Here is a 652-nt window from a genome sequence, read left to right as displayed (position 1 = left end):
GTCATCAAACTACGCCTTTGTCTCTTTGTTTATTTTGAATACGCGCCCTCTAGCGGCAAAAATTACATATTGTGCCTTAAATGAGTTATTTGTTCCCCAAGGCATTTGCTGTATTAGGCTACGTCCACACGAAGCCAGAGCTTTCCCTATCCGATCTTTTTTTTTCCCTCGTCTCAAGAAATATCTGCGTCCACATGAAACCACAAAACCAACACAAAACGATGTAGTATACTTGCCAGACCAGTATGTGGCGCTGTAATTCTGCCACAGAGATACACTAAAAACGGGGAAGAAGACTTGGACTATGCGCATAAACCTTGCGAGCGGTATACAAACGAACATGGAACAATACATTTATTAATCTGTGTTAATGTTAGTTAATAAAAAGACAATCGTTCAGTGTTTGTTCATGTTTTTGTTGCTGTTTCGTGACGTAGCGGTGTCTGACTAGGGGCGAGACGTGGGCTGATGACGTCATCGTTTCAGAAAATATACGGATTCGCTGTCCACACGAAAACGCAAGGGTGGCGTTTTCAGATTTATCCACTCTGGGACCCGGTTTCAAAAAATATCAGTTTCACTCTCCCAAAACGCCGGATCCGTGTGGACGAAACGCCTATACGATACAAAATTTATGCATATACAGCTAAAC

This window comes from Sinocyclocheilus anshuiensis, unplaced genomic scaffold (assembly GCF_001515605.1).
Source record: "Sinocyclocheilus anshuiensis isolate Anshui unplaced genomic scaffold, SAMN03320099.WGS_v1.1 scaffold1726, whole genome shotgun sequence".
NCBI classification, from domain to species: Eukaryota; Metazoa; Chordata; class Actinopteri; order Cypriniformes; family Cyprinidae; genus Sinocyclocheilus; species Sinocyclocheilus anshuiensis.
The sequence above is the reverse complement of the archived record's forward strand: the minus strand, read 5'-3'. Positions refer to the sequence as shown.